The sequence below is a fragment of the Leopardus geoffroyi genome, chromosome X (assembly GCF_018350155.1).
Source record: "Leopardus geoffroyi isolate Oge1 chromosome X, O.geoffroyi_Oge1_pat1.0, whole genome shotgun sequence".
Lineage (NCBI taxonomy): Eukaryota > Metazoa > Chordata > Mammalia > Carnivora > Felidae > Leopardus > Leopardus geoffroyi.
In genome coordinates this window covers 87,507,875-87,528,791 of record NC_059343.1, presented here as the reverse complement: position 1 = coordinate 87,528,791, position 20,917 = coordinate 87,507,875, and the positions used below count along the sequence as shown (strand labels likewise).

Sequence of the window (20,917 nt, the reverse complement as noted above, 5' to 3'; positions counted from 1 at the left end):
GAGGGAGAGGGAGAGGGAGAGGGAGAGGGAGAGGGAGAGGGAGAGGGAGAGGGAGAGGGAGAGGGAGAGGGGGAGAGGGAGAGGGAGAGGGAGAGGGAGAGGGAGAGGGAGAGAGGGAGAGGGAGAGGGAGAGGGAGAGAGGGAGAGAGGGGGAGAGGGGGAGAGGGGGGAGAGAAAGAGAAGGGGGAGAGAAAGAGGGAGGGGGAGAGGGAGAGGGAGGGGGAAAGAGGGGGAGGGAGGGAGAGAGAGAGGCAAAGAAACAGACTCTTAACTCTAGAGAACTGATGGTTACCAGAGGAGATGGGGGGGGGTGGCTTAAAAAGGTGATGGGAATTAAGGAGGGCACTTGTGATGAGCACCAGGTGTTGTGTGTAATTGCTGAATCACTATATTGTACACCTGCAAGTAATATTACCTGCAGTTCACCAACTGGAATTAAAAGCTTAAAAAATAATTCTCTTAAGTTTATTTTTCATTATACCTATCATTGTCTAACAGTTGTGTTTATTAATCTGTTAAACACATGCACTGAACTCTCAATCTTTATATTTTTTAGTTCTAGATGTCCTATTTGATTATTTTTCAAATTGACTGTCACTTTTTATGATTTTTTTCTTCACTGCAGCTATTTGAAAGCATATTTAAAAAATTTTTTTAACATTGTTTTGAGAGACAGAGACAGCGGGTGAGTGGGGGAGGGGCAGAGAGAGAGGGAGACACAGAATCTGAAGCAGGCTCCAGGCTCTGAGCTGTCAGCACAGAGCCCGACTCGGGGTTGAACCTACAAACTGTGAGAACATGACCTGAGCCAAAGTCGGATGCTTAACCGACTGAGCCACCCAGGCGCCCCATTAAAGCTTATTTTTTATTTTTTTGAACTATAGTAAACCATAGTCATTATAGTCTGTGTGTCATAATTTTGATATCTGAAGTCTCTCTGAATTTTTGTCTATTTTTTATTCCAGTTGTCACAATGATTTTTTTGAGTGCCTACTTATTTTTAACTACGTGCTGATATATTATTGAAAAATTATTTGTGAGACAGATTTCAGACCTAGAAGACAAAACCTTTCTGTGGAGAGTATTTTCACTTGCTCTTGTCAAATGCCTGGCAACAGTACCTGTCCAAGACTACTTTAATCCAGGTTCAGGAAAGGGAGTTCTTTGGATCACCCTGGTGATGGGTATCTAGGCTGCAAGCCCAAATGTCTGGCAACAGTGCTTGTTCAAGATTTCTTTTTTATATTTATTTTTTAGACACACATGCGTGTACACACGTGCACACTTGAGCAGGGGAGAGGCAGAGACAGAGAATCCAAAGCTGGCTGTGCACTGACAGTAGCGAGCCCCTGGCAGGGCTTGAACTCACAAACTGTGAGAACATAACCTGAGCCAAAGTCAGATGCTTAACTGAGTGAGCCACCAAGGTGCCCCTGACCAAGACTCCTTTAATCCAACTTCAGGGATTGGGAGTTCCTTGGATCACCCTGCTGATGGGTATCTAGGCTACAAGTCCATGCAAGATCTTGTTACTTCTGATTCATTATTATCCTGGAGGGTAGCCACTTAGTTTCAGCTTAAAGTGGATGAGTGGCTTATTAGATCTACTCATTTGGGAAGGTTTCAACTTCTTGTCCCCTTTGCCCATAAGGTCATGAAAACCACAGCTCAGTTTCACAATACTTCCTTTTGGATTCAGCAAATTCCCTTGGGCAAAAGTGGATTATAGTGCTGGGCTTTTCTATCCAGGTCCTTGTCTTCTTCTAGATTTTAGCCTCATCATTTCTTAGCTCTTAGTGAAGGTAATTACTTTTTATGTTTTATCTAGTTTTTTTTTTAGTTGTCCTTATTTGGGATGATTAGTCCAAATTACTCAGTCTGCCATTACCAGAAGCAGAGGTATACAATATTCTCCTAACTGCTCTCCTCCCCAGTCTCTTCCTTCCAGTTTCTCCTCCCTCACAGAGGTACTGAATGTTTCTTCCTCATTGTATCATTTCCCCTGCACGAATCCGTCAAAAGCTTACCGTTGAATGTACAACAGAAATCAAATTCCTTAGTTTGGACAATCAGATCTAAAACTCTTTTTTTGCTGTACTTATTCACTGAATACGTATTTACTGTGTGACCCTCACTAGGCCAGGTGGTACCTATTCTTTTTATTCTTACCTCTTTTACCTCTTGTCTTACCTCCCAACTCACATTACACTCCAGCCAAACTGGAATACTCTCTGTAATGTGGCAGAGCTGGGTCAGAACACAGATGGGTTAACGCCTAGGTCGGTACACCATGATCCTGTATTCAGGTTTAAGTCCATTAATCCTGGATATTTATGTATATTCTAATAAATTAACTATACAAAAGCTGAACACATACAAATTATACTGGCTTTTATAGATTTCTTGTTGACTTTGGGGGTATTTGTCATGGGAGTCTGGGATGTAAGCTCTGGAAGTAAACTATTGCCATCAACTTTTTAGCAATCACTGTAGTCACAAGGACACCTAGGGAGAAAATAATTCAGGTTTGCTTTGACAAATGTGGGACTGAGTGTGCAATTTGTTCCAGGGTGCTAAGAACAACCTGCTTGCAAACAAATTACTCCCACCTGCTGGTGGTTGACTGAAATACCAGGCAAAACCAATTTATCACTGGAAAAACAAAAACAAAAACAAAAACAAAAACAAAAACAAAAACCAGTTCTGGAACTAGGTCATTCTGGAAACAAGATTCTAGTTTTGGCCTCTGCCATGTAACCTTGGGCCAATTCCTCTTCCTTCTCTAGGCTTCAGTGTCCCCACATGTACAATTCAGGTGCTTGGGCAAAATTACCTGGAATGGCCTTTCCGTCTTTGGTAAGCAAGGACTGTCTCCAAGGATGCCTGAGTGACCAGGGACAAGGGATGAAGGATTAAGGGCAGTATCGGTAGGCTTGACAGACCCACTCCTGTATGTAATGGTTAGTGATATATAGATACTCCCACCTATTTTTTTTTTTTTCTAATCTTGCACTGGTGGGAAGGAAGCATTTGCTGCAATGGAAGGAAAAAAAGGTACGAGGGAAAAGAGGGGAAAGGAAGGTGCTAGGGTGCTCTGCTGCTTGTAAGAAGGCAGAAAATGATGAGATATATTTTAAAAGTGATTCAAAAATGGTAAAAAAAATAGATGGGTGGTTGTTGAGGTGGGGTAATGAGTTAAATATTTAGCTGTGCAAAACACTCAGCTACCCCCAGCAGTTCCAAACAGAAGATTTGCAATATGCTGGGTACAAGCAGTCCCAACTCATTTACCAAATACTCAAGGAAAGACAAAGGGAACAATGTTTCTGTTTGAATGTTCTAAATTTTTTTTTACATTTATTTATTTTTGAGAGACAGAGCACAAGTGGGGAAGAGGCAGAGGGAGACAGGGACACAGAATCTGAAGCAGACTCCAGGCTCTGAGCTGTCAGCACACAGTCCGACGTGGGGCTTGAACTCACAAACCGTGAGATCATGACCGGAGCCCAAGTCAGACACTTAATCGACTGAGCCACCCAGGCGCCCCTCTGTTTGAATGTTATAGTTAACCAAAAGCGAACTTGAAATCTGTTTTGATTTTATCACTTTTACTTTTTTCTTTAATATTGTTTTGTTTTTGAGAGAGAGTACGAGCGTAAGCAGGGCAGGGGCAGAGAGAAGGGGACAGACGCAGAGAACAGAGGACAAGGACACAAAGCAGGCTCTGTGTTGACAGCAGCGAGCCTGACACGGGGCTCAAACTCAGGGAACTGTGAGATCATGATCTGAGCTGAAGTCGGAGGCTCAACTGACTGAGCCACCCAGGTGCCCCTGATTTCAACACTTTTAAATGACATGCCATCACTGAGTTCTATTTGTTGACTGCCTGTCTGGCTTATGTGCTCTAAAGAGGCCTCTTTCTAAACTTGTTTCATTTTTTTTAAGCTTTTTATTTTTTAACGTTTATTTATTTGTTTTTGAGAGACAGAGAGAGCATGAGTAGGAGAGGAGCAGAGAGAGAGTGAGACACAGAATCTGAAGCAGGCTCCAGGCTCTGAAGAGGTTAGTACAGAGCCCAACGCAGGGCTTGAACTCATGGACCCCGATATCATGACCTGAGCCGAAGACGGATGCTTAACCGACTAAGCCACCCAGGCGCCCCTTTAAAGTTTTTTTAATATTTATGAGAGAAAGAGAGAGACAGAGACAGAGAGAGAGAGAGAGAGAGAGAAAACAAGCGGGGGGAGGGGCAGAGAGAGAAAGAGAGACAGAATCGAAGCGGCCTCCAGGCTCTGAGCTGTCAGCACAGAGCCAGATGTGGGGCTCTAACCCATGTACCACGAGATCATGACCTGAGTGGAAGATGGACACTTAAAAGACTGAGCCACCCAGGGGCCCCAAAACTTGCTTCATCTTGGAGAAGGGAAGGACAGAAGGTAATGTGTGGAGGCATTTCCTCATTCTCTGATATCCTTCTATCCCACAGAACTATGTTCAGGGTAGTGGAAAGAACAGATGCCCTCTACACAAAATGCCAGGCTTTTCCATATGATGGGGCCAGAATGCTGGAACAGTAGAATGGCCTGCTCTCTAGGGGCTAACTCCCTTAAAGATACACTTACCTTTGCCTTCTTTTCCCCTTCCATGGTGTCAGCCAAGAACACTCCAACTCTGCATCCTCTAGTTGGGGGGTGGTGGTGAGGAGTAAAACAAAGGCAAGAGAAATGTAGCTTAAATTAAATCTTACAGTTTGCAGCCCACTGATAGATATCTGAAACATGCAGAGAGTGACCTTCCTTGAGGAATGCATGGCTGCCTTACTTCCTTAATGTTTGTGTTTTGTTAAAAACTAAAAGTAACCTTATCTTAACAACAGCTAGTCCTCAAGGTCCTGAAAGCCTTGCTTCCAAATTCCTTAGATACTTACTTTATCTCTATCTCCCTCCCTCCACAAACTTAAAAATATATAATCAGTCACTCCTCACAACCCCAGTGCAGCTCTTTCTGGCCATGGGTCCTGTCCCAGTGCTTTAATAAAATCACCTTTTTGCACCAAAAACGTCTCAGGAATTCTTTCTTAGCCGTTTGCTCATGAACCCCATTAGAGGGGATGCTCCTGGAGCCCAATTTCTGTCCTACTGAAGGGCCACTATTGCTGTGGCCAGAGTCCCCTCATAAAACTTATTTGCTGACCCTCCTCCACTCCACCCAGAGGCGAGGCACTGAGGTTTACTGGAGGCTCAAGCGTCTGGGAATGATAAGCAGTCTATTACCTCCTGATTCCCCCAAGGTGTCCAGCTCTTTTAGAATACAGATTCAGCCAGGGCACTCAAACCACTGCACTTCTTTCACCAAAACAAAAACAAACATAACAACAACAACAACAACAAAACCCACCAAACTCTTGGGCACACGCTCTTCCAAGAGAAAAGCAAATTTTGCATTTTTGCAGAGGCGGAGGTGCTGCAGGCGGAGGAGGGTAAGTCAAGCAGCTGATTCCGGCCCAGCCCCCCAGCAACGAAGGTGCTGAAGCCTGCCCCAGGAGAAACCGCAGAGGCCTGAAAGAGCAGAGGACTGAGCAGCGCCCCAGTTGGAGAAGGTAGTAGGATTGCATGTCTTTTTGTATGGCTCCTGGAATCTCCCGATTGGCTAGGCAGGCGCTGCCATGGAGTGGGCGGAGCCAGCGGCGCAGCTGGCTCAGTGCCCGCCCAGTTGCAGATGGGACTGGCTTCAGACCGAGCGCAATTCAAAGCACAGGACGCGTGCTACGGGCGCAACGTGGAGTAGAGCTCCTACCTGGCTGCTCCTCTCGCCGCGCTCGGGGCTCTGGGCTCCTGAGCGACTCCCGCACTTTCTGTTCCCCTTGGTTTCAGTTCTTAAAAGTGATTTTTTGCGGAAGACCTACCGCCTCCTGCCTCCCTCCCCCCAGCTCCCTTTCGCCTCGTGCTTCCTGCTCACCTCCCTCTGTTCTTCTCCTGGTCCGAGGCCTTCCCTGTGGTCGGTCTCAGCTATGCCATCCCGGGCTTGCTGGGAGCCGCTGTCCTCCTACGGCTCTTCGGAACCTGGCTCCTGGAAGGCGACGACCCCCCCCCCCCCCCCCCCTCCACTCACCTTGAAATTCCACTTTGGCCTGTAGTGAATCCTCCTCCGACGTTCCCAACGTCATCCTGGACCTCTTTTATTGGTAAGCGGGTTGCTAGGCTACGGTGAATGGAGAGGAGGAGAAGAGGGAGGTGGCGGAGGGGGTGGTGAGTGGGCGGGTGATCTCTTGGTAGGAGCCCACTGGGGGGGACACAAAAACCTGGGCTTCTGAGCCCTCCTATGCAACCTGCCCTTCGGCCCCTGAAGGGGTTGGTGGTGGTGATGAGGGTGGCCAGTTAAGATGGAGCCATGTGTTTCAGCCTATATATTACAGTGGCACCTGATAGCACCCAGTTTCAGTGTGTGCCCATATAGCAGGGGGTGAGGATACCACCACCCATTCATTCCCAGGGACTAAGGTTCCAGGCAGTTTGCGGTCACAAGCGTTGGCCATTGTGTGTGTGCGGGGGGGGGGGGGGGGGGGCGGTGAGGGTTGTTGGGTGTTAACATTACACAGAACAAAGAACCATTTTATTTATGTAAAAGAATGAGATTATTTGGGAAGAGCAGAGGAATTACAATTTGTGATAAGCTATGGCAAACCATAGGCAAGTCTGAAGAGACAAAGGGAAGGCCAGCTTTTATTAGGTTTTAAGGAGAAATTGGGGAGAGTTCTGGACAAAAGTTGACTGGAGAAGAACAAGAGTTTGAGGATGGGGGCGGGTTTCTCATTGGCTGTAGGTGGTGGTTAGTGTGTCTTGCTGGGTGGGGCGGGGATCTTCCTGTTCTTAAAGATAAGAGATAAATTCCTATGTGAAAAGTGCCTTCTTTTGGCAAAGTAATTATCTTCCTTCTTGCTAGTTTTGTAGGCTGCAGTGAGAGGTTTGTACTTGAGAAGTCCCACTCCTGGGCTTCCTGACTCCATTTTAAATGATGTTTCCTTCATTTATTTTCACATATCCCCCTTTTGATCAAGATTTTTCCTCAAAAGTATTGCTGAACAAGAGTCAGATTTTTTTTAATTTAGTGGTTTGTCCCTCAGTACCAGGAAAGATCTTCAGTTGTCATTGACCCACTTTGGAGGGAAAGTGCATAATGATTGGAAACCATCAAGGCCACATTTGAGGAATAAGGAAGCGTAGGAAGGAGAAATCTCAGTCACTTTCCATCTAAGGTCTATGTCTTGTCAAGGTCATAAACATTGGAGATCATCTTGAAGTGCTGAGCTAGCATCACCCTATTTGATGCATTACTTCTGCAGAGATTTGACAGGCATCAGGTCAAGTTTAAAATTAATTATACAAGCAGGATTAAAAGTAATATGACAAATACAGTTTATGTGATGGTTCCATATGGAGACCCCATACCCAGCTAAATAGATCAAAAGACCGGGGGTCATTAAGTGAGATTTGTTGTAACCAGTGCACTTGTTCCCTGATCTTGTGTAATTGAATTTCTGCGTCTCCAGATGAATTTATACATGTGCAACAGGTGGTATTTGTTATTGCACAAATACCTCCTTGTTCAGCAAGTAGATAACCAAGGGTTATGTGATTATCTAAAACTACATTAGTCAAACAGTCAAGTGATAGTCAGTGGGCTGATATTGCTGTGGAATTGGCTAGCTCTCCTAAGGTTAGGGGGAGATATCTGATCATGTGTTCACTGGCACTTACTCCAACCCAAGGAAGAAAATCTCTTCCGATGGAGGCAAACTGGGAGTCATGTATGCCCCCCAGAATTTCACATTTAAGATGCTCTGGAAGCCTAATGGGGCAGACCGATGTGAAGTCTCTTGATTTGTTAAGGATGTTAACAGGAACAGTTAAATGCCCCAATAGCATTGAGTTCCAAGTTGCCAGCTATCTAAGCATTCATATGCCCATAGGAAATGCTGTCCATTGCCAACAAATCCAGGTGGAGCATAGGAGACTCTAGATAAGGTCTGGTTTTTGATAGAGCCCTTAGCTGGAAATGTCCTGATTGACCTTTTCAAGCCATGGGTCAGAGGAGTTGGGATGACATTCTGTGAGAGTCCATTTTTTCCTAAAGTCCATTTTTTATTTTCTAAAAACCTTGCAGGAGCACCTGGGTGGTCAGACGGTTAAGCGTGGGACTCTTTGATTTTTGGCTCAGGTCATGAGCTTGGGGTTCATGAGATTGAGCCCTGCATCAGGCTCCATGATGACAGCACAGAGCCTGCTTGGGATTTTGTCTCTCCCTCTCTCTCTGCCCCTCCCCCGTTCTCTTTCTCTTTCTCTCTCTCAAAATAAATAAACATTGAAAAAAAAAAACCTTGCAAAAACCTTGCAAAGAGGAACAAATGTATCTGTATTTCCCTTGGGTACAGGGAGACATATTGCAGTTAGAGAAGGAGAAGAACCTGGGGGAGTGAAGATGGTACAACTGGCAAAGATGGAGGGATTTAACTGAGCTAGTATGGTTATGACTAAGGAAAGGTTGAAACAAGGTGTGGGAATGCCTGGTCACAATAGCCTAACCCTATAGTTAACATCTATAGGCTTTTGGTTGTATCAGCAATGGTATTTGGGACTAGAAGGAAATTCGTTTTAGGTAACACCAAGGGATCTCTGACATCGTGAACAGATTGGAGCTTCTCGTGACAGATCCAGTAGTCAGAAAGGTTACCCCCTTTTGCAAAGGATTGGGAAATGTGGACATAAGGGCATTTTCTTTCCCAGAGAGGGCAAAGAAAGAGTGAGAACAACCAAGGGACAGAAGGTATATGTGTCTGGTCCCATCATCTTGGGAAAGCTGTTTCCTTCAGCTGCCATCTGCTTCATTTCTTGGAAATCTTTATTTTCAGGTCACCAGATGGTGTGCAGGTCTCGTCAGGGTTTGGTGTTTATATGTGACCCAGGAATCCAAAAGTTTGTTCCTTGGAATTTGGCAGCATATGGGTTGGTTAGCAGTACCTGATAGGGGTCCTTTCAATGGGGTTGAAGAGAGTCTTTCTGGTCCTTGTGAGTGGTCCTGGTTCTGGCTTGGCTTGTACTGAAGTAGCCAAAGGCAAATATGCTGCTTCATTTACTTTGGAGGGAGTTAGAATTACATGTCTAGCACTGTGTTTTCCATATTCTCTTTTCATATAAGAAGCACCAGTGAGCCATGACTAATCAGCATCATCCAAAGGACTTTCCTATAAGTTTTCACAGGGAGTCAGGAACTGATCTGTCAAACAGTCATGAGGAGTATTATCTTAGAAGAGGGAAGAAGTGTAGCAGGGTTAAGGTTCTTATAGTTGAAAAAAGTTATGTGAGGAGCTGTTAGCAAGAGGGAGGATTTCACAGGAGGTGAGATGACTGGCTGAAAGGTGTTGAGTATGGTGAGAATTTAGGTTGGAATGGAGGCTAGTAGACTATGAGGGTTGGGAACAACAGGGTGACGAGGGATAACATTATTGTTTACATTGTTCTGAGATCATGGACAGACCTCTATCCACAGTCATTAGGATTTAGGAAGGGTTCTATTTTGTGGGGCACAAAGGGGGTTAGAGGGGACTCCATGACTATTTCTTCAGTGGCCTTAACTAAGATGGCAGTATCAGGAATGGCTCTGAGGCAAGGGAGGTAACCTCATGCCACAGGGTCTAGCTGTTGGCTATATTACCCTGTGGTTTGATGGTGGTCACCATGTTTTTGGTTGAATACCCCAAGGGTATTCCCTTCCTTTTCATATGTAAAAGGAAAAAAAGAAAGCTGGTAATTGGGATGTCCAAGGGCAAGGGGATTTATTTTTTTTTTATTATTTTTTAGTTTATTTATTTACTTAGAGAGAAAGAGAGAGCTGGGGAGGGGTAGAGAGAAAGGGAGGGAGAGAGAATCCCAAGCAGGCACTGCACTGTAAGCTCAGAATCTGATGCAGGGCCCGAACCCACAAACCATGAGAAACCTGAGCTGAAATCAAGAATAGTAGGCTCAACTGACTTAAGCCACCCAGGTGCCCCTCAAGGGCAAGGGGATTTATTTAGTTTTCTTTTAAGGTATTAAAAGCTAGGTCATCCCAAGCTTCCTAATTAATGGGGTCAGGTTTGGTGTTCTTTAGTAATGTATATAAAGGCTGGGCCATGAGAGAAAAGTTCAAAATCCATTTCTGACAGTAGGCAGCCAGGCTGCCTGAGAAAATCTTGTAATTGGCAGTTAGTCTTGGGTTTGGGGAAGTGCAGGGTGCTATGAAGCCTACTTGGATCTAGGTGCAGCCCTTGTTCTGAGATTAGGTGCCCTAAATAACGAACTTGAGTTTGAACAAACTGCAGTTTTTCCTTGGAGACCTTGTGTACCTTTAAGGCTAAAATTTTGGATAGATGGATGCTACCCTCCTGTGAAAAGGGGACAAATGATTAGTGTCCTGAGAACTAGCTCTAGTGCCATTAGAGATGGAACAAATAAATGACCTTAAAGGTTCATTTGCTTCACCTAATTGGCTATTTTGGTTGTTGCTGTCAAATTATAGAATTTATTTCTCTCTTTTGAGAGAATTTCCAGCATGGTATTTCTCCATGAAATCTCAGCCCAGTAAATGAATGGGGGGTGGGGTGGAAGACTAAGGAGAAAAGGGTGAGTACCTCTTAGAGGGCCTAAACAAAAGGTGATAGGTTCAGAGACAGGAACCTGTTGAGGTTTGACAATCCCCTCCCATTTGAATTGTTGTAATACTCAAGGCAGGGACTGTTTAACAACAGTGGGGTTGAGCACTGAGGGTGTAGTTCTGGTGTCAATAACAACACAGAGAGAGATTCATTCCTAGTCTGGAGAGTTGTTTCTCTGAACTGGTTAAGAGCAGGATTGGGAAAATCCCCTGTAGTTCCTTGGAGTCCCATCATTGGTGGTTAGGAAGGCACTGGAAAGGTTGCTTAAAGAACTGAAGGCACTTGAAGTGCTTAAGCTTGTAACAGTCTTTTCCAATGCTCTGGATTTTTGCAATAATGACAAAGATCAGGAGCGTTTTGGTTTTGTTTAGGGGCTCCATTTATCAGAGTTGTAAATTAGGGACTTCAGTGGTCTTCCTTGTAGTTGAATCATCTAGGGTGTGGATGAGCTGGTTTGCTAATTAACTAAACCTGGAGTGGACATAGTTTTCCATTCCATCTTGGTCCTTTTTAACTAGACAAGATCCTGTTTCTGTCCATTCATGACCATAGAATTAAAAGCTACCCCAGTGGATTCAACATTTAAAAGAAGACCAGAATCTTCTTTGAAAACAATTTGGAGCTGGCTGTAATAATTATGCACTGGGCTCATTGGGCTTCTGGGTATAAGCATGAAACTTTTTCCAGTTGACAGGTTTTGGGAAAGCCCTAAGAATAGACTGGTAAAGTCATTTCACAATTGAAAGAGCTTGATCATATAACAAGTCAGGGGGACAGTGCCTCATTTGTAGTTCTAGAGATTGTTCAAGATTATGCTGGTTGGCAGTGTTATCCACTGTTGGACCTGGCCCCTCACCAATGAGCACATGAACTAATACAAATCTGAGAAACTGTATTGGTAAGTTTGGAAAACTATTAAATTCCTCAGCAAATCTATGAAGATCCTCAGTCACTTTGGGGAAGTTTTTGACTATAGCTCATAATTCAGTCCAGGGAACTAAGAAATTAGGGGCTTAGAATTTGAATCCTCAGGGGGTTTGACTTTATTTTTTGAAAGAGAGAGAGAGAGAGCAAGAGAGCACACATGTGCATTCGAGGAGGAGAGGGCAGAGAGAGAGAGAGAGAGAGAGAGAGAGAGAGAGAGAGAGAGAGAAAGGGAGAGAATGAATCTTAAGTAGGTTCCAGGATCAGCATGGAGCCTGACTTGGAGCTCAGTCTCATGAGTTCATGACCTGAGCCAAAATCAAGTCAAACATTTAACTAGCTGAGCCAACCGGGTGCCCGTGGAGTGTTTGACTTTAAAGGGGAAGATTTTTTTTTCTCCCCTGAGTTGTTAATTTTAGCCATTCTGACTGGTTTGAGATTGTATCTTATTGTGGTTTTGATTTGTATTTCTCTGATGATGAGTCAATGTTGAGCATCTTTTTATGTGACTGTTTGCCATCTGGATGTCTTTTTTGGATAAGTGTCTATTGTGTTCTGCTCATTTCTTCACTGGATTATCTTTTGGGTGTTGAGTTTGGTAAGTTCTTTGTAGATTTTGGTTACTAACCCTTTATCCGATATGGGTGGGTTAAATGGGTGATGGGCATTAAGGAGGACACTTTTTGGGATGAGCACTGAGTGCCATATGTAAGAGATGAATCACTAGGTTTTACTCCTGAAGCCAAGACTACACTGTGTGTTAACTAACTTCAGAATTTAAAAAAAAAAAAAAAAAAAAACTTTGGGAAAAAAAATAAAGGGGCAGATTTCAATAACTTTGGGAGACGAGGACACAGGGAGAGATTCAAAAAGAGGGAAGTTCAGTGAGAGGATTAGAATGAGGAAGTGAGAATATTAAAGAAGGTGGAGCCAGCATAGGAGGGAAAGAGGAAGATGGTAGTAGGGACTCAGCATAAGATGGTTGTTGCATGTCCATAGACCAAGAAAAAGGAGTGGAACAATATGGTACCTGAGACCAAGAGGACAGGGGAGAGGAGTAAAGGGCTTTAGAAGCTTTTTTGTCTTCCTTTTTTTTTTTTTTTTTTTTTACCTCAGTTAATTTGGAAACATTATTTTGTGAAGAGGTGATTTTTGAGTCCTGAATATATTTTTGGAAGCCTCCAGGTACCAACTAAAATAGGAATCCCGTGTACTCTATTTTTTAAATTTAATTCCAGTTAGCATATAGTGTTATATTAGTTTCAGGTGTACACTATAGTGATTCAACACTTCCATACATCAGCCAGTGCTCATTCCAACAAGTACATTCCTTCCATGTAGCCTATTTAATTTTAAGTTCAGAGTTTTCTAGTTTGGGGGGTCAGAAGTCCCCCTAAAGGCCATTGAAGTTCTAAATTATTTTTGGCTAAGTTGGTCCAGGTAGTTAAAAATGTACATGAGGAGGGACCATAGTTTCAAAACTATAAAATCAGTCAGAGTCCCAGAAGAAAGACCCTCTTGAGAATGTTTAGAAGATTGTAATCCCATTACTCAAAATCAGAGATTTGGAAAACCAAGTGAGTACTCGCCAGAAAGGATGGAGCCTTTAAATAGATCCCGAGGGGGGCGCCTGGGTGGCTCAGTCGGTTGGGTGTTCGACTTCGGCTCAGGTCACGATCTCGCGGTATGTGAGTTCGAGCCCCGCGTGGGCTCTGTGCTGACTGCTCAGAGCCTGGAGCATGTTTCAGATTCTGTGTCTCCCTCTCTCTCTGCCCCTCCCCCGTTCATGCTCTGTCTCTCTGTCTCAAAAATAAATAAACGTTAAAAAAAATTTAAAAATAAATAAATAAATAAATAAATAAATAAATCGATCCTGAGGACAGGCAAAGAGCTCATCCAAAAGGAGGGAGCTCAAAATCCAAGAGGAGAATTATTGAACCGGAAGTAGATAGAAACTTGCAGAAGTGAGGTGCACAAAGGGCTCTCTCTGTGTGGATACCTCACTTGATTCTGAGAGTTGTTGTCCTTCGGGGTTTGTCTCCTTAGGATCCCACTTCTGACCACCAAGTAAGTTAACTGTAAATAGAGCAAAGAGCAATTTTATATAAGTAAAACTATGAGTTTATTGGGAAAAGCAGAGAAGTTGCAATTTGGGACAAGGAAGCTATGGCAAACCATAGGCAAGTCCGAAGAAACCAAAGAAAGGTCGGCTTTTGTTAGGTTTTAGGAGGAAATTGGGGAGGGTTCAGGGGAAAAAAGTTTATTGGAGAAGAACAAGAGTTTGAGGTTTGGGCGGGGTTCTCATTGGCTTCAGATGGTGCTTCATGCTTTGTTGCTGGGGCAGGGAGGGATCTTTCCTGTTCTTAAAGACAGGAGATAAATTCTTATGTGAAAAGTGTCTTCCATGGCAAAAATTCTCTTCCTTCTTCCTGCTGGTTATGTAGGCTACAGTGAGGTATGTACTTGAGAGCTCCTCTTTCGGGGCTTCCCATCTCAATGTTAAATGAGGTTTCCTTTATTTTCACATGGGTAAAGGCTAAAATTATTCTTTAAAAAATTTTTTTTTACATTTATTCATTTCTTTTGAGAGACAGAGACAGAGCACTAGCGGGGGAGGGGCAGAAAGAGAGGGAGACACAGAATCCGAAGCAGGCTCCAGGCTCCGATCTGTCAGCACAGAGCCTGATGTGGGGCTCGAACTCACAAACCGCGAGATCATGACCTGAGCCGCAGTCAGATGCTTAACCGACTGAGCCACCCAGGTACCCCTAAAATTATTCTTTTATGCTGTATTGACATCTTGTAAAATCAAGAGAGCCTCGAATGGACTAATCACAAGTTCCTTTTCACACTTTGTTCCCCAACCCTCATAGGGTCCACTAGGCAACAATCCTCTTTATCAAATGGACTAGATGTATTCCTGTGTATTATCCGTGGGTAGTGGTTTCAGTTCCCTATCAGCCAGCACAGTAATTCAAACAAGCCAATCACATAACTCAGGAAGCAGGGGGTACCTCACCCTCCTAATACTACAAAGCCTGCTTTTCACAGATTCTTCTTTTTCTTTTTCTTTTTTTGAGGGGGGGCACAAGTGAGATAGAGAGAGAGAGAAGCAAAGCTCACCTGAAGCAGGGCTCGTGTTCTTACCTGAAGCGGGGGCTTATGCTCATGAACCATGAGATCATTACCTGAGCCCAAGTCAGATGCTTAAGGACTGAGCCACCCAGGCGCCTTCTCACAGATCCTTCTGATTTATGCTATTTCAGAGTGCAACCCTCATGTGTTCTGCATGGTATGCAATGTTCTCTTTTGGACTGTGAATGTATGTGACTATTGATCTTTTCTGTCTGGAGTTGGGTGATGTGTGTTTAGCCATCCCTATAACTCTAGGATGAGCCTCCTTACCTCAACAAAGAGGAGAAGAGGAGGTGATTAAAACAATTGTCATCACACACATGATGATCCAGGCACAATCAAAGAGAACTGGTGAGCTTTTACTAGCTGTTTCTTGACCAACTGTTCTGTGATATAGTGAAGGCTGCCTGGGACAGGACCACCAATTCCTGGTGGGCTTGTGCTCTGGCCTGGGTGGCACTGCGTCGTTTTTGTTGGATATTGCCATCTCTTCCTTCCTTAACATAAGAATTGGAGTTAATTGACTGCATCTCAGTGTGAAGTGCCTTTGAGTTTGGGCTCAAAGTCAAACAGTGTGTGCCAGACAGTGTCTGAGGCTCCCACCCATAAAGGTAGCAACAACCCAGCATCCTAATCGGTCAGTACTTGAGTCCTTCTTACTAGGGGTTGGGTTAGTGACTTGTTAGGCAGTGACCACTGCCTCTAACCTGGTGAGCATTTCTGGTTACTTGGGGCAGCCAGCCATGTGGTCATTGTGATTGTGTACTCCTGGGATGGCCCTTTGTTAGGTTTGCAGATAGGAAGGGGATTACTACCACAGGGAGAATTAACGAAGCATGGCACCCTGGTTGCCTTAATAGTTATTGTCCTGGACAGGGTAGTGAGCTTGCTTATCTCCTGTGCTGTTGCTTCCCTTGCTGCTACCTACACACTATCCTGACACCAAAGGATATTGAAGTGCACACCCATGGTTGCTTGTGGCCCAGGAATTGATGAGAAAGGGGGAAGAAACATATAGTATTAAACTGTTCTCCCAATGCAAAAACCCCTATCCAGTGCCAAAAAGCAACCATTGCTATAGGGGAGGCCCCTAAACCCTGATGATTCTGGTTCTGGTTGAAGAAATTTATAAATCTGAGCAGAGTAGAGAGGAGCCCCCTGGAACAAAGTATATCCAGTAACAAGCAAAAAGAATGAAAGAAGGGAAAAAAGAGTGCATCAAACCTGAGTATAGGTGAATGTGATATTGTGATTTATAAGAAATAGGTATTTAATCATTCAGATGACTAAAATGTATTTTTCATATATATTGGGCCTTTGTCCGTGATTTCTGGCTCACAGCTTCCCCACAGATTTGTGTCCCCCACAAATTCATATGTTGAAACCTTAACCTTCAATATGACTGTATTTGGAGACATGCCTTTATGGAGGTAATCAAGGTTCAGTGAGGTCATGAGGGTGGGGCCCTAATCTAATAGGATTGGGTCTTTATAAGAAAAGGAGGAGACACCAGAGAGCTCTCTCCCTGTCTTTGTCCACTTTCATGTAAAGGAAGGCCATATGAGGGCATAGAAGATAGCCATCCACCAAGGACAGAGGTCTCATCAGAAACCAACCCTGCTGGTACCTTGATATCTGACTTCTAGATTTTAGAACTGTGAGAAAATAAATTTCTGTTGTTTAAGCCACCCAATCTGTGGTATTTTGTTATGACAGCCCTTGCAGACTAATTCAGAGGATACCAGATGTCTTTACATATACAGTTGATTCTTGTTATTTGTGGTAGTTACGTCCTGTAAAAGTCACCATGAGCACAGAACTAGTGAATAGGAAACCATTGCTCCTAGTGGAAGTACCTGGTTACATTCTTGTGAACCTCTGGTCACAACATTGTCATCAACCAATCCAATACATAAATTCGTTTTATGTGTATTTCTGTTTAAAGACCTCTTATTTTGTGTATAGTGTTGCTTCATTTAAATTGATATTTAGCATATATTGTTGATTGACTTACATTGAACTCACTGATATCAGCACTATAATTCATGCCCAAAACATGTATTTTCTCCATAAGGCACATCACAGCCTTCTTGTGCTTAGGAACACTAGACAGGACATCAGCACTACACATGGGGAAAAATTTAAACAGTGAAATCACTAACAAAAAGCACACAAGTGTGAACGACATGGCACTAAATATGCTGTTGAAAGACCACTTGTTGGGGCGCCTGGGTGGCTCAGTCAGTTAAGGATCCAACTCTTGATTTCAGCTCAGGTCATGATCTTATGGTTTGTGAGTTTGAGCCCCGCATCAGGCTCTGTACTGGCAGTGTGGAGACTGCTTGGGATTCTCCCTCTCTCTCTCTCTCTCTCTCAATAAATAAATGAACATTTAAAAATTTTAAAAAAGAAAGGTCATTGTATACAGTATGAGAGGTGAAATAAGAAGCTGGAATGCTGCCTTGTCTAAACGTCAGAACTTGTGGGTCCGATGACTCACATATTTTTGCCACTCTGCACATGTTTGCAAATAAGCACCCAAGCGCTGAGTATTGATTTTGGGGTCACAAGTACATTTTAGCAGGTAGACAAATTTGCAGATATAGAATCTGCAAATAATTAGGATCGGCTGTATTACGGTCACAGTGTAAGGGCTGCAACAGGAAACCCCTTATGCCATTTGGAGCCCCAGATCTTATTGTTATGACCAAAGCACTCATTTCAGTTCTCAGAGTACACAATGCTGGGCTCTTGAAAAAGGCAGTAAATGGAACTTCCAACTTCCGTGTAGGCCCCAAGTGGCTTGTTTAATTGAGAGGCATAATTGGCTCCTCAGAGAATTTCTACTTAGTTACAAAGTGGTAAATTGATGTCCTCTACAGTCATTGTTACAGGCATTGTTACAAGCACTGATTAGCCTAAATTCATGTCCCCTGAGGACTCGCTACACCAATGCCACACAGGTCTGTTAGTTGTCTTTATTAGCCACAAAGGAGGGCATCTTTTTTTATTTCAAATATTTTTATTTATTATTATTACTATTTTAAATATAATTTATTGTCAAGTTAGCTAACATACAGTGTATGCAGTGTGCTCCTGGTTTTTGGGGTAGATTCCCATGATTCATTGCTTACATACAACACCCAGTACTCATCCCAACAAGAGGAGGGCACCTTTAAAGTTCATGTTTTTCGATGACCACCTCACCATGTGGCCCTCTGTCTTTTGGGGCAAGTGCCTATGCCATTTCCTAGGGAGGCACCACTACTCCCTGAAAGTCTCAGTCAACACCAAGGTTTAAACTGATGTGAAGGCATTCAGACGTAAATTATGGTACAAGGCCTACAATTAATATTATATGTTGTCTTGACATTTGGTAAAATTAGAAGGACCTCAAATGGTCTAACCACAAGTTCTCCTGCCTGTTTTGTGCCTGTGGACAAGGTCTCTTAGCCAAACAGCGCTCCTTATTAAACAGACTCAGTGCTGTTCTAGCGAGTTTCAGTTCCCTGCCAGCTGTGGAATTAATTATTCAAGCCAATAACATCCTCCCCTGGAAACCAGAGGCACTCTGTCCTTGACACTGCAAAGCCTGTCTCCTACAGACCCTGATTGTTCAGGGTTCCTGAGTGCAACTCGAGTGAGGCTCTCTCTGGTTTGCTGTGTCCTCCTTTCTCAGGCTGTGAGTATATGTGACTGATCCACTGCTGTCTTCACATTTGTCCAGTGTCAGGTGTTACGTTTTTGGCCATCCTCACAACCATAGGAAAGAATCCTTTCCTCCTTAATGGGGTGAATAGGAGGTGATCAAAATGGGTACAGATTGATGGGCAAGACACAAAACATAGACATGAAAGATACCTGTTGAGTACAGATTTTGATTTTTTTAATGTTTATTTTTGTGAGAGACAGAATGCAAGTTGGGGAGGGGCAGAGAGAGAGGGAGACACAGAATCTGAAGCAGGCGACAGGCTCTGAGCTGTCAGCACAGAGCTGGAGGCGGGGCCTGAACTCAGGAACCACGGGATCATGACCTGAGCCCAAGTCGGACGCTTAATTGACTGAGCCACCCAGGCACTTGTGAGTACAAATTTTAGCCCACTTTCAGGGGCATGTGTGTATGTGGAAAGGCTGGGAGACCCTATTCAATGTTACCAATGGAAATTATTGTCTCTGCTTCATTGGAGCCCAGATGGTGTAATCTATGGAAGTATATTCATGTGGCCTGAGATGGGTGTACTTTTGTACTTACTCTTGTGAAACTTTTGAAGATACAGGTTTTTTTTTCATCTGGATTTCAGTTTAGGCCTGTAAATACCTGAAGAGATGGTCAGCTATTTGCATGCAGATCACACAGAAATATGTATTTGTTGTGGCCCCAAGATCCTGAGCACTGGCACATGGGTAACATACGGTTGGAAACAGGTAGGAACACATTGCTTTAATTCAGGAATAATTCATGCAACATACTTTGGAATATTACAAAATGAAATGTTATGATTGAAGATAATCGGGAATACATTTTTAAATGGCAGAAATGAACATGTACCCAGGGGGAAGAAAAGGTAGTTGGGCAAGGTTCTGGGCAGCAGCTCAGCATTGTCCACAATCTCACATACCAGAGTGTGCTATTGAACATACACACACAGTTTTGTAGGCACTGATGTTCCCTAGCCAACATATGGAAGATCCCAAGTGTCACAGTGATGCTCAGGGCCTGTTCTCATTCACAACCCCTTCTGGCAGGGGGGGGGGAGTGGCCTCACTGAAGGTCTCAGGTGCCTTGGGTGAATATCTCAGAGACCTTAGGAAAGGCCAGCTAAATTAGGTTTTTGGGCTCAATCCCAACATCTGAGGTGGTCCCCCCCCCCCACCATACTAATAAGCAATTCTTGGACACCATCAGGGTGTCTGAAAGTTCAACTCAATTCTGACACTACCTACCTGGAGACTGCATCAGATCCCACAGGTTAAGTGTTCAGTCCCAGAAGACCACCTTCCCCCCGTACCAGATTCTAGTCACAAGTCCAGGTTGTTACCTGTGCTTTTGACTGATTGCCTATAAAAGAGACATTACCACAAGTCTCTCCTAGGGTTTGGTTCATTTGCTGCAGAGGCTCACAGAACTCAGAGAAACATTTTACTTACTATATATAAAATTATGTAACCCAGGAACAGCCAGATGGAAGAGATGCATAGGACAAGGTACGGGGAAAGGGTGCAAAGCTTCCATGCCCTCTGCAGACTCACCACTCTCCCCAAATCTCCATATGTTCATCAAGCCAGAAACCCTCAAACCCTGTCCTTTTGGGTTTTTGTGGAGGCTCATTGACCAATGGCCATTGATTCAACCACCAGCCCCTCTTCCCTCCTGGGAGGTCAGGGATGTATGGCTGGAAGTTTCAGCCCTCTAATCACTTTGTTGGTTCTCCTGGCAAACAGACCTTGTCCTTAGGTGCTGTTTATGTGCTCATTCACATAACAAGAGACACCTCTATCAGTCTCAACACTTAGGGAATTTCAAGGGTTTGGAAAGCTGTGAGCCAGGAAATAAGGAGGAAGGATAAGGAGGAAGAATATATATATATATATATACATATCACAATATTACACCAATTCTCTGCAGGGCTACAGTTAGGTACTTAATATATACTCACCCAAGACATCTCTAGGCTTAGAAACACATGACTAGTGAGACACATGCTAGATTCCAGAATGGATATCTTTGAGAAGACAGTGCTGAGGCCCAAGAATCTGAAATGGCTTTGTTGGGCAAGGGTCAAAAGGTTCTTTATATCATATGCCTTATGCCCTAAAAACAGAGGTGTATAAGAGCGAGGTTGACATCTATTTGACAACAAAATGCCCAGTCCCAGCCCAGAAAGGGGAAGTGTGACTTTTACCTGGAAAAGGTAAATTGGTTAGCACAGCTCAAGAGGGCACCAAGGGTGGAAGATTACTTTTCCTGGGTCAGTCAACCAACCTGGAGAGCTGTGTCCATGCTGATTGCAAGGTGGGCCTCTTTAAGGGGTTGAAGTAATACATTTTCCTGAGTGCTGCCTCCTGCCTGCTTCCTTCCCAGAAGGCCAGCTGCTACCCCTTCATCCTGCCTGATAACATGGACCCAGTCTTTGTGCCCCACCCTCTGGATAAAAGCTGAGGAAGAAG

General features: G+C 43.9%; 1 protein-coding gene across 2 annotated transcripts in view; it reads right to left on the bottom strand.

Annotated features, from left to right (window-relative positions):
* The window catches only part of LOC123594692 (small ubiquitin-related modifier 2-like), a 164,139-nt gene extending 158,532 nt beyond the window's left edge, over positions 1 to 5,607 (bottom strand). The window contains exons 1-2 of one of the 2 annotated variants that reach the window (XR_006710843.1): positions 5,398 to 5,607; positions 4,623 to 4,680 (exon numbers count right to left, since the gene is read on the bottom strand). The gene's annotated coding sequence lies outside the window, so the exon portion shown is untranslated. The remainder of the gene's footprint in view (positions 1 to 4,622; positions 4,681 to 5,397) is intronic. The other variant, XM_045471580.1, reaches the window with a different exon arrangement.
* Positions 5,608 to 20,917: the final 15,310 nt, after the last annotated feature.